The sequence below is a fragment of the Adiantum capillus-veneris genome, chromosome 28, assembly GCF_014529385.1.
Source record: "Adiantum capillus-veneris isolate H3 chromosome 28, ASM1452938v2, whole genome shotgun sequence".
Taxonomy (NCBI): Eukaryota; Viridiplantae; Streptophyta; class Polypodiopsida; order Polypodiales; family Pteridaceae; genus Adiantum; species Adiantum capillus-veneris.
Window position 1 is genome coordinate 16,153,332 of NC_140958.1, and position 18,123 is coordinate 16,171,454.

The following is an 18,123-nucleotide window of genomic DNA, read 5'->3' on the forward strand; positions in this document are numbered from 1 at the left end:
GTTTTGTTACGTTTGGATGTCATTTGATGTTGTAACGGATGTGATTTGTTTGTCGAGATGAGCGATTGGCTATTGGTGATTTCAGTCACTTGAGTGTAGCTTGAGTTAGATTTGAGTTGTTTGTTGTTTTCCAAGAGATTGACAACCTCTTTTAGCCTCTATGCACTAGTCGAGTCAGCTTCATCCCATGGATTGACAATTTAATCGTGGTTTTCGCTAAAACTGCAATAAGATAGGATAGTGAGATTAGACACACGTTGGTGCAGCCAAAGTATGTCGACTCTAGAAGATGGCATGGACAGGTGTGTACAAGCAAGAAGAAGCATGGCAAAGGACTGAAGTAGCCAGCAAGGACACGAAATAGTAGGTAGCAGCGGAAGTGTATGCATGCTGCGGCTTATAGGCCAAGAAAGGTTACACAAGGGGCTAATTGGGGTAGCAAGTGAAAGAGATGCAAAGTGCAATTTTGAGGTCCAGGAATGAAGAGCTTGAAGTGCTGAGGGGGCAGGTCCAGACGGTTCATCAAACCGAGCTACAGAGCCCAAGTTATTGAAGGTTAAAGTTTTGGTGGTTTGCAGATTCTTGTCGGATAGGGCGCTGCAGGCGGTGGCGCGGTGGTTTTGAGCGGCGTAGCCGGCGAGGCGGGGCGGCAGATGGCGCCCGCATTGTGTGAGGTCGATGACGACGTGGCGTCCGGCTTGGGGGGGTTCCCACGATCCATTGGACCCCAAAATTTTAAAGAAGGAAGGATGGGGCAATAGCAACATCGCTATTGCCCCCCCCCTCGTGTAAGGGAGAGGCCCCGCAGCAGCATGCAAGGAAAGCGAGAAGGGAAGTCCGGGAGCAAAGAGGTGGACAAAACCAAATGAAATGCAAGGGGCCAAAGGTCCATGATGTAGCATGCAAAGCTTTCCAAAATAACTAAGCCAAGTGTTGGCAATGCATAAAACTTCTAAAAGGAACTCCAAATGGAGTGCACGACATGGAATCACACCACCTTTTTTTCTTTTTTTGAGATTTCCAAGCAGTAGAAGAGGTGATTGAAGAGCAAGCGACTGAAGCTGGACAGAAGGAAGTGTTGAGCGACCTTGAAGGACCAATCGATGATGAAGGGCTTATTGACAATGTAAGTGAGTTTGAAGAGGAGGTGCAAGAGAGCATGAAGCCAGTGCAAGAGATGTGTTCTATGTCATATGGAGGAGGTTCCTAGGATGTGTCCAAGCTTTCAAAAGGGGTATGCAACCCGTGGTTAAAAGGTATGCTTGTAAGTGCAACTGTGCAGTATGTTATTCGTCAGATACGGGGTTCCTTTGGGAGGAGCTCTACTTACATGGCTGGGAGGGAGGGTCAGAAGTGTTGGTTCGTACAGATGATGTGGTTGCAGAACTAGTTCTTTCGATTGGTTCGAGGAATCTATTTGCAGAGCCATATAGGTTGATGAGGCAAGATGACGTTCGAAGAGGTGCTAAAGTGCTATGGGCCTTTTGTGTGCATGGATGTCTACATGCTTGGGTAGGTCACTATTGGAGGATGTTGCAAATGGATGAAAGTGAACAGAGTCAGGTGTTTGATCCAAGCGGAAGCTATGTGATGCAGGGGGTGGGGAAACCCACTTGAAGGTTTGATAATAGGGTGCAATAAAACATTGTATATATGGTTTTAGTTTTCTCATAGTGTGCGACAGGTTTTTGCAATTTATAGTGGAATAAAGCTTTTATGTGGTTGAGCATAAATGCTCAACAGGGGGGTGGGCAATGATGGTGCAACCAAAGTATGTCGACTCTAGAAGATGGCATGGACAGGTGTGTACAAGAAAGCAGAAGCATGGCAAAGGACTGAAGCAGCCAGGAAGGTCACGGGATAGCAGGTAGCAGCGGAAGTGTATGCATGATGCGGCTTATAGGCCAAGAAATGTTACACAAGGGGCTAATTGGGGTAGCAGGTGAAAGAGATGCAAAGTGCAATTTTGAGGTCCACGAATGAAGAGCTTGAAGTGCTGAGGGGGCAAGTCCATACGGTTCATCAAACTGAGCTACAGAGCCCAAGTTATTGAAGGTTAAAGTTTTGGTGGTTTGCAGATTCTTGTCGGATAGGGCGTTGCAGGCGGTGGCGCGGTGGTTTTGAGCTGCGTAGCCGGCGAGGCGGGGTGGCAGATGGTGCCCGCATTGTGTGAGGTCGATGATGACATGGCGTCCGGCTTGGGGGGGTTCCCACGGTCCGTTGGCCCCCAAAATTTTAAAGAAGGAAGGAGGGGGCAATAGCGACATCGCTATTGCCTCCCCCCCTCGTGTAAGGGAGAGGCTCCGCAGTAGCATGCAAGGAAAGCGAGAAGGGAAGTCCGGGAGCAAAGAGGTGGACAAAACCAAATGAAATGCAAGGGGCCAAAGGTCCATGGTGTAGCATGCAAAGCTTTCCAAAATAACTAAGCCAAGTGTTGGCAATGCATAAAACTTCTAAAAGGAACTCCAAATGGAGTGCACGACATGGAATCACACCACCTTTTTTTCTTTTTTTGAGATTTCCAAGCATACTCCTATAAAAAGAGGTTTTGGTTCATTTGTTGGGGCTTTTGGCCAAAGAGGGTCTTTTGGACCAAGGAGGATTTTTTTGGCCAAGGCTTTTGGAGCTCTTGTTTTGGTTGCCGAGGTTCATGCCGGCAGCGTGTTGGTTGTACATGACATTGCCTATGCTAGAAGACTATTCCCTACTGTTTCAAGGCGTCATTCCCCCTTCCCCCTTCTCTTCTTTGCTTGTGTGCGTGTGTTTCCGGGCGTGTGTCGGCGTGTGTGCCCCCGAGGTTTGTCGTTCAAAGAGAGGTAGAGAGAGGCTGTGTGAGTGCGGAAGGCTGTGAATTGAGTGAAGCGGAGTGATTGAGTTTGTCTGGTGCATTGCAAGGCGTATGTGCGTGTGGTTGTGTGAAAGCGGTGGTTTGTTTACGGGTAGTGTTGAGTTTTGAAGGTGAACTCTAGTGGATTGGGGCGTTGTGTATACCGTGGGCTATAGTGAGGCATTGTGTTGTGTGCTGGGTGTGTTCCCCTTTCCCCCTCTCCAACGTCCTACAGTGTGCCACATGTGGGTGTCCTTTATTGAGGATTGGCATTGTGAGTGGGCATTGAGAAGCAAGCAACCAACATCAAGGACTCCACAAAGCATTCCCTAAACCCTTGGAGGGCCCCGTAGCTTTGCAACCCAATGTTTTTTCGGTATCATGTAAAGACAATGACACCTATGTAGTTGCTTTCTGCATTGAGTAACTATGTGATTAGTGTAAAGATGCTTCAGAGCATTACAAGATGACTTGGCAAAAGAAAAAAAAATTGATTGTGGCATGATTGTCGGTATAATGCACAAAAAATATTTAAAGAAACCATCTAGACAAAAAAAGACACTCCAAAATATGAGTGAGCATTTGGATATGTTAAAGCTGAACTCAGATGTGTGTTTACATTCACTTAGTGAGATGATACCTAGATTCTAGTTTATTATGTTCATTTTTGTAGACAACGATCTTATTCAGATTATCTAATTGGATTTGTAAAGGTTGGACATGTAAATGGATTTTTTTTGTATAGTCATGGACCATGGAGTTAAATTGTATCTCTCTCACTTACACACTCTCTCTCATTACTTATGGACCATGGTGCAAAGTGTTTCAGTTCAAATGTGGTGTGTTGCAAACTTTATGATGATATCTAGATTCTAGAGTAGAAAAATCATAATGATCTCTAGAAACCAAAGTAGCAAATGCTTTTTTTTGTATAGTGATGGACCATGGTGCAAAGTGCTCAATACACTATGTGGTTTGTTTTGATAATTTATTTTGATTTCTAGCAACTGAATTGCAAGTAAAGTTTTTTTTAAAATAATGATGGACTCGCAGTGTAAAGAAATTCAATACAATATGTGGTGTGTTCTGATATTTTTTTTCAAATTCTGGACAACGGATTTGCAAGTAAAGCCTTTTTATAATGATAGGCCATGGTGCAAAGTGATCAATATAGAATGTGGTGTGTTACGATAACTTAAATCAATTTGTACTGATGGATTTGAAAATGTAAAAATGTTTTTGTGGTGTAAACTTTAGTTTTTATCACACATTGAAGACATTGTAAATGTGTTTCCGCCAGACATGGATGAACATGAAAAATCCAAAAAAAGCATATGATCGCTTGTGCACACTTGTAGATGGAACTGGCCCAATTGACAAAGTGAGAGTTGTTGCACACACTAGTGAGTGGCACCGGCAAATAGAAAGCAATGGAAATACATCAACAAAGATGTCACCAAAAGATGGTCAAGGAAGCATGACCGACTGTGTCTAAATTCTCCATCCACAAGGGGAGATTGAAGCTGGACAAATGTGTTGTGCCAAAAAAATTCATGCTCACTAAGGCCATATACCTTGCATGGACAGGGAATACACTAAACCACACGGATTTTCCCTTGTGGTTTTCAAAGATGCTTTACATGCAATATATTGAATTTTTGGCATGGCCACCATTGGATAGCTCTATTGCAGCGTTTTAGTAGGCTACAAAAAATGCCAAGCTAACTGCCTTCCTTGAGAGTGTTTCGATATGCTATGCTTTCCTATGCCAAAGCCTTATGCTACTGTAGTAGGCAACATTTTAGGGTGCAATTCAAAATTGTCTACAGAGGTGCCTTCAAGCCATAGCATTTTAGAACGCCCTTTGTGGCCTTGACCTAGTGCTTCTAGAACTGCCACCTAGGGATGCTGATGACATCTTGGTTTTGCTGCAAACTGCGGTGTCTTGATAAGTCCCCCACCTTTTTTTCTTGCAACATTTTAAAATGCTTATCTGCCAGTGCCTTCTTGCTTTGGCTGTCTAGGCTTTGATACCATGTGAAAGGGACAATACGCTATGATGGGTGCAACCTTGTGGCTTAGGAGAGTGTGCAAAGCAGAGAAGGTGAAGCTGAATGAGACAGAGAAAGCAGCATGATACGATGAAAAAATAGAACACACTTGTTTGTTGCTTGCATTGATTTATAAAAAAGTCCTTACATATATAGAGATCTTTAGACATGCAAACTTAACTAAAAGAGCAGGAGCTCATCTGCATGCTCTAAGAGAGTGTTCCCATGGGTTGACACCAAAACTGAATGAGGGCTTGGAAACCCAACATATTCCACCACCTAAAGGAATTTTTGCCACCCTCAACAATCTCAAAAGGTACCTTGCCTATTTGACGAATGCACCATATTGTTGTACGCATACTCAAGCATGGATAGGTATTGTTCCCACTTACCATTATTATTTGACACATAACATTTCAGTAGATCTAAGACAATAGAATTAGCCTCTTATGACTGCCCATCAGTTTGTGAGTGAAATGAGCATGAAAACTTGAGCGTGGTGCCCATGTTTTCAAACAAGCCTCTCCAAAACACGCTCGTCATATGAGGATCACAATCACTGACAATAGATTGTGGCATACCATGGTACTTAAACACATTGTACCTAAACAACCATGCCATCTCATCAAATTTTATCTTCTTCTTGACATGAATAAAATGGGCCTGCTTGTTGAACCTACAAATAATGGTCCATGTACCATCATTTCCTATCGGCGTTCTTGGAAGATCAAAGATATTGTAGGTGAAGCTAGAGGATAGGAATGTGCATGATACTTGATTAGTATCTTTGACTGATGTATTTAAGCTATTGTGTGAAGTTTGGTACAAACTAAACATCAAAAAGTGAATCTGGAGCCAAAATTTGGGTGTTTTTTCTAGAAAAGTATTGAAATAGCACTTGGGACCATTTTGTTTGCCCAAGTGTGGTGAAAATTAGCAAAAGCACTCTTGAAGAAGGGTAGAACACTTGGGGCTTGTCAAAATTTTGAAAAACTGGCCAAAAGTAGGAGTCGATGCAAAAATCATTATTTTGCATCAACTTCTACTGGGGAATATTTCTTTGCATAATTTTGATATGAAGGACTTTTCATAAGTTGTGCAAGACACCCATAAGTTTAGAATTGGAAAAAGTGCATTATTCCACTTGGGGGTGCAAAAATCACAATTTTTGCACATGACCCTAACCACACTTAGATTGAGGAGGCCATATTTGCATTAGAGGAAGTCCCCAACGTAAGTAGCACACTTGCATAGACAAATCTGGAGCTACTCTCTTGAGCATGAGATAAGATAAATTTCACTCTAAAACCGGGCCAAGAGGAGATCAAGGGACTCTTGAGACCATCAAAAGAGTCAAAACCTTGAATTTATTTCCGATACTAATTGTTTTGACTAGGTACAAAGTCTTTGAGACCATTGGAATGGTACGAAACCTTAGAAGACTATAGGCAACAAAAAATCGCAATTATTTCCCACAAAGGGATATGATAAAAAATTCAGTTAACTCTGGTTCCACCTTATGGAGTAAGACTTGTAGGGCATTACTAGGTCTAAAGATCATTGAAGTTGTGCTAGAGACCCTGTAATTGACCAATTTTGTGTGTTCATTTGAATTACTTGTTTGACCTAACTACTTTCATCTTCAAGTTTTATTGAGCCTTGTACGTGAAGGGAGATTGTTGCTAAAGAGGAGTTGGAATATCGAAGGAAGATCAAAGAATCTACAAAGGTCAGGGTTAAGAATTATTAACTTGTTCACGTTTCTGAGATCATGAGCTTTGTACCAATCATGTGTCAGATTACCCAGAGACCAAGTGAGTAGGGGATCCATGGAAGAGAGTGTTAACTAGGGATTTCATTCACGTCTTCATTTGGGGGGTGCACTAAAGAGGGGTTTTTTTAATACCGCACGAATGCACATTATATAGGGGGGTACTGAATGGTGAACCCCCCGAGCATCTTCATGTGAAGTGTGAAGTGGTAATAACTCATGTTATTAACACTCCATGGGAGTGTTAATAGAAATTTACAATGATTGGCTAAAATTAGCCCTTCTTGTTAGCCCTCTAAGCATCCCTCCTGGCCCATCTGGCGAGAAAGAATGCCTAGAGGGCTCGGCTATATCCTCTTTCTACCCCCCATTTTTTGATGTGGCTATATAAACATTGTCATATCCTTCTAGCCCTCCATTTTTGCACACTCTGCAAAGCTTCCAGTAGAGATTTTAGTTGAATTTTACCTTTTGTCTTTCATCTGGTAGCTTTGATTCCTATGTTTTTAAAATCCACCAACAGCTGCCTCCCCTAGGTGTCTATCTGCCTGAAAATAGGTTTGGGTAGGGAGCATCCTCGTGGAGAGTTTAGATGGTGCAAGTGCTTGGGACTCATTTATATAGCTCAAATGTAGTGCTCCTTACCACTACACCTACGCACTGTTCTATTACCTTTAGTTACCTCCCATGGGTGGGTGTCTATCCACCTAGACACAAGTGTGTGTAGGGAGAATCCTCGTGGAGGGTTTAGGTAGGTGCTAGTGCTTGGGGATCATTTCTATAGCTAGATTAAAGCACTCCTGATCACTGTGCCAGCGTACTTGTTTGTTATGTTTAGTTACCTCCCCTAGTGGATGTTTATCCACTTTGAAAAAGGTTTGGATAGGGAGCGTCCTCATGAATTTTATAGATGGTGCAAGTACCTAGGGCTCATTTATATTGTTGGAATGGAGTGCTCCTTATCAATACACTCGCGTACTTGTCTATTACATTTAGTTACCTTCCTTGGGTGCAATAATCGGCTTCTAAGAAATATTCAATTAGAAAGGTATGAAGAAGACATACCACGGTGGATTGTGGATATCAATGAAGATGACAAGGAGGGAAGGAGGTGCCATTCAAAGAACTATAATTTTGTGAGGTTGGTGGATGTACTTTGCTTGAATTGAACGCAAACCTTGAGGTGGATGATTTTCCTCCTACTCAACAAAGAAGGGTATTGCGGAGAAGTGATGCAAACATAGATAGCATTGTAGGTTAACACTTTATTGGGGTGCAGAAGTCATATAAACTCTTTTTTTGTGACATGTGGCCCATGGGCCATGGGAAATACCACAATTATTGTTTTATTGTCTTTCAACACGAGAGTCTGAGTATTGTCATTTATGAATTTAAAAGTTTGTTTTCTTGAATCATTGGAACCTTTATACACTTTGTTATTTATGACTACTCTAGTATCTAGAAATCATCTTAAATTTTTCTTGCTTGAATTAATGGGCGGCTTTACAAACTTTGCATTTATAAGGATACTAGTACACACCAAGTAAGACTATCAAAACATTCACATATCGATTTATCCACATTTGGTTACAAGGCAGTTTGCTTCAGCGTTCATTGCAAGGGTATCATATACCATGATCCAAAAAGTCACTGCAAGTTTTACAAGGCTTCAACTTTCATTACAAGGGGGGCATATACAATGATAAAAAATTACTACAATCCACTCCAGGTTATGATGTTTACAAAGATAAATTTAGGTTATCCAAAATAGAGTCTCTCTCCCTTGCAGTGGTCGCCACTAAGCGTTGATAGTCTTTCTCCATTTTGACCATAGAATACATAAGCTCGTCAATCAAAGCCTTGCAAACATAGCACTCCTTTTTATCTACCATGTTTTGTACGAGACATGGCAATGGTACATGTGGCTGCAAGATATTCTATAGTGACCACTCCAGATGTGGAAAAAGTGTTTGCAAATTGAACAAGGACCCGGTGCATTTTTTGTGTAAGTTGGAGGTGGCCGCAATGTATTGGGATGCTCGATAGTAGTCATGATTGACTGTTTTTGATACTACTCCTCCATTTTATGAAGGTCACGCCTGAGGAGCTTGATGTCTCTCTGTAACTCTTTGGAGTTACTTGTGTCACCTTTCCCCGTCATCTGTGCGGAGGTACAAATCTGTGTTTGCAATTCCTCCACATCATCATGTGTTTGCATAGCAAAGCCGTCTAATACATATCTTAGATCACGACACACAACAAGTCGACATGCCGCATGTCTCAAGAAGAATGGATGACTCATACATGTATAATCAAAGTTCTAATGATGCAAAAGAACTGGATCACTATGGAAAGTCACTTCTACATATGTGCAATAGTACCGGAATGCTTATTGCAAATGGTGTATCTCTATGGCAAGGCACCAATGACTTTACATGTAGAAAGCACAATGGTGATACCGTGATTGACTATATGTTGTTTTCGAAAGCCACTCTAGAATGCATACAAATCTTTACACTTGGTGAATGGAATCCGGAATCGGATCATAGGATGTTATGTATTGACCTCAAGTGTGGTAAACGGCCCGAGCATGTAGCCTCCAATCATGATGTGAATCATTTCTAACTACGTCTAGACTTCAAACGAGCACTTATATATGCTGATATGGTGGACCAAATGTTAAGCATGATAGAGCATCAAGAGAACCCAACATTAGAATGCAAGTGGAAAGTTTTCAAAGAAGTAATTTGCTCTTGTGCTAAGGAATGCTTTTCAGTGAAACACATGTCTTGCAAAAGGTCTAAGAGGGATAGCACCAAGAAGAAATGGTTTGACATGGAATGTAGTCAAGCCCGTAAACACTTGCTAAGATTGGATGCAATTAAAGACAAGGAAGTTTACTTGGAATGTTCACACACATACAAAGCACTTGTTCAAAAGAAGAGGAGAAGGTGGCAAGTAAAAAAAAAACTTCTTTTAGCGCAAGAGAAAGCACATGCATGTGGCAAGTTTTGGCAAAATCTAAAAGGCAACCGCATTGAGAGCTTTGGTGACTTGACTCTTGAGGATATGTATATGTATTGCAAGAGACTCTATGAGCAACCCAATGTTGATAAGATGGAGTGTTGTAGCTCCCTTCCGTTTATGTCTCCCTTCTTTACCATTGAAGATGTATGCCGCACACTTGAGAAACTTGCTACTCGCAAGGCAGGTGAACTTCAAGGTGTCAAGGCTGAAATGATTAAATGGACAAGCAAGAAAACACGATATTGGATATGCGATATTTTTAACCTTGCACTTCAGTATAGCATGCCTCATGATTGGAGTGCAAATTGGATCAAACCTTTGCACAAAGGAGGAGATGTAAACAATGTGAACAACTATCGCACTATAATGGTTGGTTCTTTGATGGCAAAGTTATTTGGATGTATCATGGAGATGAAGATAAGTGAATGGGCTGAAAAGAATGGCAAACGTGTGCTTGGCCAAGCAGGTTTTGGAAAGCATCATAGCACTATTGATCACCTTGTTACTCTTCGAGTTCTTATGGAAGCGTCTCGATATAAAGGAAAAAAGTTATATTGTTGCTTTGTGGATTTCAAGAAAGTTTTTGACATGGTACCGCGAGGAAATCTTTGGAGAGGCATGCAAAGCCTTCAAGTGCCGAGAGAATTTATGCATGCAGTCTTTCACATCTACCAAAAAGTGATATGTCGATTACGTATGCATTAGGAAATTTCGAAGGTCATTTGGAGGGCCTTCTAAGAAAATGTATTTTTTTGCACTCTCTCTCTAGAAAATATGGCGAATAATAGAGGTGGGTCTTTCATGGTAAAAGTTCAAAAAGTGTACTTTAAGTAGATTCTTTACTCTTCTGAATATTCGTTCGTAATGATTGAGGGATAATCTACTTTTCAGTTGCATTGAATGAACCTCGTCAACATGGAGGGAATGAGGCTAACATGGAGGGACGAAGGTGTAGCCGCCTATTCACTTTCCATTAAACCTGCACATTTGGCTAATGGTGCACTCCCGGGGGGTTCACCTTACATAGTATGTAACCTATCACGTGAGTTCAACAGAAGGGTATTTAAATCATTTAAAACTTACAGAAATATATTTACATAAGGATATGTTTTTTACAAATCTCAAAAAAAATTACAACATTTAAAAGAAAAGGGTTCATTATATTTCCTAAAAAATTCACAGAATAGGGATTTTAGAAAAAGAGCCTGAATGCACGTGATATAGTGGTCTTAGATATAGTGAACCCCCCGGGGGTGCACTCCTCAAATGGCACAGATGTTACGCAGAAACGAGCCAAATATCACCTTCACATTGATTTGGACAATGAGTACCAACCATTGATTAAGCGTAGTAAAGCAAACACACATATACCTTCCGCATCCATAGACACGCTCAGAGCTCAGGGAGAGGCTCAGATATCTGGACGAGAGGCTCTCTCTATCCTAAGAATCCAATGACTAATGTGTCTCCACCGTTTGTCAATCCTACAAGCTTATTGACCTTTGCTGGTGATGGAGAAAAGGGCCTTCTGGGTTATTGTAAATCTCTTACAAGGGAAGCTGAAACTTATAAGGGCATTCTCCAAGCTCAACAATGTGAGATTGTTAGTCTTTCACATTTACATTCCTACAGATCAGGTTACCATTTTGCAACACAAAATAGAGGTACATGAACTGAAAGGAAAGGTACAAAGTTGTTAAATGAAGGACACCATCTTGGGTGGTCGTATTCAAAAGAAGAAATTGCGCAATCTTGAAACATTGCAGGTTGCATCCAGAGGTCTCAAGAAAAGAATCCTAGCATTAAGGGGATGCTTCTTGGTTGGCTAAATTGTTTTAGTTAAGTAATTTTTTTTTGTTTTTTCTTGTTATACATTGTTTTCATGTGCCTAAATAGTGTTAGTGAAGTAAATTTTTTGTTATTTACTTATGCATTGTCTTCATGTAGAGATTCAATCTATCCTGACAGTGAAAACATTGACCCCAAAGCCAATATAGGAAAGAGATTGACGCCACTTATAAGTAGAAGCCTGACAACAAATATAGTACATGACAAGAAGTTTAAGATCCTACAACGAAATGTAGTGGACCACTCAGTGCCTGCAAAAGAGATACAAGGCACACTTTATTCACTTGTTGTAAGCAAAAGAGGATACTCGGCTATACAAAAATCTGTCTCATCCATCTTTGTTAAGAAGGGTATAAAATCCAAACTTTTACCATCAGCCTCAAGTGTTTGGAAAGAGAGGCTTAAGCTTAACGAGGCACATGGAGACTATCTTGGACAGCCCTTTCATATTAAAGAAACTTACAGTATCCATGGAGAAAACATGGCATATGATGAGTTCAATAATATTTTTATTGACCTGCACATGTTACAGAAGAGAATGGTGGAGTTTTACAACATCACATTTGAAGAGTCACGAGGGGTATTACATTTTGTGTTAAAACTGGATGAGTGTGAGCTTGTTAAAGAGAAAAAGCTAGAGCGTGTTACTATTAATTTAATAAATAGAGCCCTCTCAAAGTGTCCCAATGATGATCCTTTGTATTTTAGTGTTCAATCAGAATCTAACATATGGTGGCTTGGTGCGTTTGAGGTAAGCGATATTTTCAGCTAAGCTCAAATGTTCACATCTACGTAAGTCTCATTTATTTTGTGTTGCGGGTAAAGAAAGAAGATCATGAGATTCTATATTGGGTGTTCCATCAAACTAATATTCCGGAGGTGATTGATCGACAGACTAACCAGGGAGAGGTACTATGTCTAGATGGAAGGGGAGACTTTCAAGTTCAGTGTCATCTTGCAGGTGACCTCAAAACATTAAAGTGCATGTATAATTGTGGAATGGGTGCAATGGCAAAGTCGCCATGTTTGTTCTGCATGGAGCCTGCAAAGGTCATGGACCCAAAGTGGTGGAGAAAAGCTCCAACACGTCACATTGAGGACCCTGCTTTTCGACCGGTTTTGAAAATACCACTTGTGAATGTCCACATCTGTACAATGCATGCCCTTTGTAGAATTGTGGAGAAATTGATCTACTTATATATCGGGTTTTCTTGAAAAATTAAGAACTCAGCAGAGCGACAAGTGGCCCTACAATGCTTAGAATTGGTATTGTCGGATATGGGGCTTCATGGTGGCAATTTGAAAATCCAGCGGGATGAAAAGAGATCAACTGCTGAGAAGTATGTCCCATGCAAACCATCCATCAGTGGGGTGAAGGCACGGAGGTTTTTATCTAAACCCCAAGGAATACGAGATCCGAAGCTAACAAAACATGGAAAAATATATAACACATCTTATGTTAGCAAGGTAGAGTATCAGAGCTAGAAAAAGCTACATATTGCAGTCAAAGATCAAGAACCAACTACTTGTAACGCGAAGGCTGAGGTTTGGCGATCAATAGACATCCTATTTTTGATGTGCGACAAAGATGACTAGTCACAAGGTGATATGAACAAGTTCAAGGAGAATCTCAACCTTCTCAAAAAATCATTCAAGATAGCATGGACAAACACCAAGATTACTCACTACATGGTATTATTGTGTATTTGATTCTCTTTTATGTGTAACTATGTGAGTGAAAAACATTCTAAGTAATCTATTTTCATATCCAACACATCATTTTCAATCATTTACCATATTTTATACAAAAGTATGGGAACCCGAAAATATGGAATACCCAAGGGATGGAAAAGTCTCATTACATGGCGAGAAATGCTTATTTCAGGCACACATGACATGGTGGCTCTCGAATCAAGGCTAACAGTTTGAGAGAACTATTTGAATGGTTCTATCGTAGAATCATTCATCGAATGCAGGAAAAAGAAGTCTTGGCCTCTTCAGCAATAGCACAAGCCATCAGACATTTACAACAAAAAGTTAAAAGATCAATGGCATACAACAACTCCGGTGCTCGTGAAAGTCAACAAAGGTGGAGAGAGACAATGGTGTATGTGAACCACAAGTGGAGAAAGATACTCTGAGTGGATGACATTGTAAAAAATTTCTGTAATGCATGATCTTATACAATTGCTACTTGAAGTGTATCAAGATTTTGAAGGTTCAATTTTGTTTTTTGGCACATCACCCTTGTAACGAATCATGAGATGTTTGCCATACTCTAAAAGTTCATCTGGGTTTTGTCTGCCAATAGATAGTGCCATTGTTGTGTAAGTGTAGTAATACGCTGCTCGACCACCTGTATAGCCCGCGCAGTAACCAAAACAATCTTTGGCAAACACTTTGTCCACAAGAATGACTTTATCTGCGCTTTTGGGCAGCATGGGTCCACCCAAGAAGCGTGATAGTGTCTTTAAGGTGTAAGTTGCTATTGAACCCTCTTGTGACATGAAATTGTGAAAAACTACTATCGGCGACTCGCAAAGCTTTGAAAGGTACTGTGCTAAGGCCGCATCCCTTCCACGATACTCTCGAGTCCGCCGTCGGGAAGGAGGTAGGTCATATATCCAAGACTGCACATATCATGTCTGAGTAAGTGACACGCACGCGCACACACACACACACACACACACACACACACACACACACAGAGTTACCATGAAGCTCTCATCCTGCAGAAAGAGGTTTTCTTGCCACAGGTCTACAGATGTAGTTGACCCCTGACCTGAATGGTTAAACCAATCCTCCACTTTTGTGTGACTTGTTGATGGTCTTAGGCTTTGTCTTACTGCTTGGAAGGTGGCTTCATCAGGTAGTGTCTCCTTGTATTTTTCAGCTTTCTCAAAGCATCTTCGGAGGCATTCCATTGGATTGCTGGATGTTTCCATTGCCTCATCATCACTAATATCCTCTGAAACAAATCCACTCCTCTCCTCTTGGACTCTGGAAATGATAGCCAGGGAGAAGTCCTCCCTTAAATAGAAGATGCTTTGCACATCATGTAAAAAGATATAGGTCCTATCTCCAATGATGAAGTCAGGCACAACAGGCAGCATCATCTGATCATGCTTCTCAGTGAAGTTACTGACATCCAAGGGTAGTTTGATTTCTGTGGTTTTCACAGAGAGCATCTTACTTCTTTGTACTTCAATTGCCTCAACCTCAAGGTCGACTGTATCTTCAGCCTCCTCGACTTCTTGTATATGTGTTGTCTCCTCGCATTCTTCATCTGGTGCTACATCGTGCTCCTCTAACACCTCATCAAGATTCTGAATGAGGAATCCAAACAGGCTGTTCAGGTAAATCATAAAGCCAAAGGATTCCTGAATAAGTTTGCACTCTTTTTGGTGCAAAGGGCAGGCTGAATGTCGTCAAGAAGGTGGTAATTCCCTATACTTCTTCAATCCCTGTCCCTTTCCACCGCAGTCATTTAAATGCACAACAGTCATACTGGGCAGAACAACCCTCCCTACCTGCACCATCACTTCAAATTTATCTCTGTAGGACTGCAAGAATTCATTGTGCTGAGCTGAAAGGTCTTCAATATCAAATTTTGGGTTAAACATAGAATGAACTAGATCATATTTGTCTCCAGCACCACAAGATGCCGCAAAATCGAACAGCCTCTCATCAGTTGCAGCTGGTCTTCCAGAGAAGGCACGTCCTCTTTAGCTTTACCTTTACTTGCACAGGGACTGATTTCTGGGAATTCTGCATCATCTGAGAAGTCTATATTCCTCTTTCTTGTATTTTTCTTAACAAGTCATGTAGAGGGTAAGAGACCCTTGTAGGGTGAGGGATCCTCTTGGCCTGCTGACCTCTCTGACTCATCTTCACAGATTGACTCTTCTTCATCAATGTCCTAAAAAAAGTCAACAGTTCTTTTGGCAAAAACATTAAGCAACTGAGCCTGCAAAGACTGGAATCCTGGCACAAGCTCTGGGTCTGATTTTAGCCTCTTTTGCCTACAGGACCTTAATCCTATACTAGACCTTAATCCTATTCATCAGGAAACATGACAAGTCTTTGTTCTCTCTCTCTCTCTCTCTCTCTCTCTCTCTCTCTCTCTCTCTCTCTCTCTCCAAAGCACACCAAAAGACATGCATAGACACACTCTCTCTCTGTCTCTCTCTCTCTCTCCAAAGCACATCAAAAGAACACACATAGACTCTGTGTGTGTGTGTGTGTGTGTCTCCAAAACACACACAGACTCTCTCTCTCTCTCTCTCTCTCTCTCTCTCTCTCTCTCTCTCTCTCTCTCTCTCTCTATCTATCTATCTATCTATCTGACTCTTTGTACTAAAGGCGCGTACGGACAAAAACAGACTCTTTGCAACTCTCTACACGCACCTTTAGTACTGTTGAGAGAGAGAGAGAGAGAGTTAGAGAGAGAGAGAGGCAAGTCTCATGAATGTACTAAAGGCATGCGGAGAGAGCTGCAGCAGCCGGTATTTGGTTGTCTCTGCATGCCATTAGTACACCGAGAGAGAGAGAGAGAGAGAGAGAGAGAGAGAGAGAGAGAGAGAGAGAGAGAGAGTTTGTGTGTGTGTGTGTGTGTGTTGAACAGTATGGGTTTTTCTTTGTTTCCACACACACACACACACACACACACAATTTTCTACCTATTGTTAGAAATACAGAGAGACAGAGTGAGAGATCACCTTTTGTTGGTGGAGTTTGCAGAAACTCCATGGGAGATGTCTTCTCCATTGCTTTCTCTCTGTCAATCTCTCTCTCTCTCTCTCTCTCTCTCTCTCTCTCTCTCTCTCTCTGGCAGTAATGAGTCTCTTTCTCTCTTACTCTCTCTCTCTCTCTCTCTCTCTCTCTCTCTCTCTCTCTCTCTCTCTCTCTCTCCAAAAGGTCAGGCTGTGCTTCTCTCTCTTTTTCTCTATCAGCATGTCTGTTTCTGAAACATCCCTCTCTCTCTCCCTCTCTCTCTCTCTGTTTCTTTTTCTCTCTCTCTTTCTCTCACAGTATATTTGATATCTATCTCTCTCTTACACACACACACACACACACACAAATACAACAACACACACACACATAGACACACACACACACACACAAAACACACACACACACACGCACAAATATAACATACACACACACATACACACATACACGTCTACACACACACAACCTCTGTGTGTGTGTGTGTGTGTGTGTGTGTGTATGTGTGTGTGTGTGTGTGTGTGTGTGTGTGTGTACTAAAGGAGCATCCTCATGAATTTTTTAGATGGTGCAAGTACCTAGGGCTCATTTATATTGTTGGAATGGAGTACTCCTTATCAATACACTCGCGTACTTGTCTATTACATTTAGTTACCTTCCTTGGGTGCAATAATAGGCTTCTAAGAAATATTCAATTAGAAAGGTATGAAGAAGACATACCACGGTGGATTGTGGATATCAATGAAGATGACAAGGAGGGAAAGAGGTGCCATTCAAAGAACTATAATTTTGTGAGGTTGGTGGATGTACTTTGCTTGATTTGAACACAAACCTTGAGGTGGATGATTTTCCTTCTACTCAACAAAGAAGGGTATTGCAGAGAGGTGATGCAAACATAGATAGCATTGTAGGTTAACACTTTATTGGGGTGCAGAAGTCATATAAACTCTTTTTTTGTGACATGTGGCCCATGGGCCAAGGGAAATACCACAATTATTGTTTTTGTAAGGTTTTCAGTTTCCAAAACCTTAAAGATTGTACAAAGCTTGCAAAACTTAATAGAAAACACTATTGCAGGACTCCAAACACTATTAATTTTGGTATTTTTGGAATTATAAGCAGAGCTTTACTATGTTTAGAAATTTTAAGAATCTGATTCCGATAAAAACGAAAACAGTTACGGGTCCTGGAAAATTACAATAGAAATTCAATTAGTAACAAAAATTGGATGGTTCCATTATAAATCATTAGCAAAGACTCTTTACACTAAGGTTCTAGAATTAGATAGAAAATTCCAATTGTCATCATTAAGGATCTGCAAAAATCAACCAGGTAAATTTTGGAAGGTATGGGGTGAGTGTGGAAGTTGGGGAAACTTGCCAAACACAATGATAGCTGAAAATGGCGCAAATTGCAAGCTGGGGGGCTGCTTGGACTGTGGGAAAACTGCCAAAAACTGCCAGGTGCTCAAAAAAAGCTATAAAAGGGTTCCTTCTCTTCATAATTCGATAGACTCGGAGCCTTGATACTTTCTCTCTCATCTAGGGAGAACACCACGCAGAAATCATTAGAGTTTAATCTCTAATTCATTAACCCTAACGGTAATTAGCCTAATCCTTCTTAATTAGCAAGGTTAGATTAAGATATTTGTTAATAAATCAAAGATTAGGCCTATGCATATTTATAAAACCTCTCTTAATTAATTAATCTCTGCTGATTATTATAATTAAGCTTATTAATATTAAGCTAATTAATTATCCTATCATATTAGGGCTGAAATTAGCCAAATACCATGAATTAATGGAAAATATATTAATTAAAGTTAGATTAAGTTGAAGTAATTATCAGAGATGCATTAGACAGTTATTAAT